Below are 805 nucleotides of genomic sequence, written 5' to 3' on the forward strand. Positions count from 1 at the left end.
GAGAGAGAGCGAGAGAGAGCGTGAGAGAGAGAGAGAGAGAGAGCAAGAGAGAGCGCGAGCGAGAGAGAGAGCGAGAGAGAGAGAGAGAGCGAGAGAGAGAGAGAGAGCGCAAGAGAGAGCGCGCGAGAGAGAGCGCAAGAGAGAGCGCGAGCGAGAGAGAGAGCGAGAGAGAGAGAGAGAGCGAGAGAGAGAGAGAGAGCGCAAGAGAGAGCGCGCGAGAGAGAGCGCGAGAGAGAGCGCGAGCGAGAGAGAGAGCGAGAGAGAGAGAGAGAGACAGCGAGCGAGCGAGAGATCGAGAGAGAGAGCAAAATAATGATCTTTAAAAAAGCATCATATGACCCCTTTAATGGCAGACATACGTCTATGAACAGTAAGCTCTCTGCAAGCTACTTGTGTGCCGTTGGTGTGTGCAGAGATAATAGAGATTTCCTGCTTGCTCAGTGACCCGTCACAAAAACGTTCTGTATAATACAACAAAAGTGTGACTCAATGAGTTTTCAACCCACAGACAAATACTACCATAGTAGTGTCAAGTCTATTCTGATGACCATAGTAACAGCTGAAGATGACAGACTGCACTCCATCCCTCTTTTCAAATGACTGCCTGGGCTATAAAACCAGGTATTTGCTATATACCTGCAACAGTTTAATTTCAGCACAGATTTATGTGTTGCTATATAACCATTGCTAGAGGTTGAAACTGATTTAGCTGTAATTATGGAGAGGAAACACACAACAGTTTCATATCCAAGTGCCTGTTCATTCACACCTTTGTTCTGACAAACACGCTTTGTATTTTCATGCT

The sequence above is a fragment of the Sinocyclocheilus anshuiensis genome, unplaced genomic scaffold (genome assembly GCF_001515605.1).
Source record: "Sinocyclocheilus anshuiensis isolate Anshui unplaced genomic scaffold, SAMN03320099.WGS_v1.1 scaffold154, whole genome shotgun sequence".
NCBI classification, from domain to species: domain Eukaryota; kingdom Metazoa; phylum Chordata; class Actinopteri; order Cypriniformes; family Cyprinidae; genus Sinocyclocheilus; species Sinocyclocheilus anshuiensis.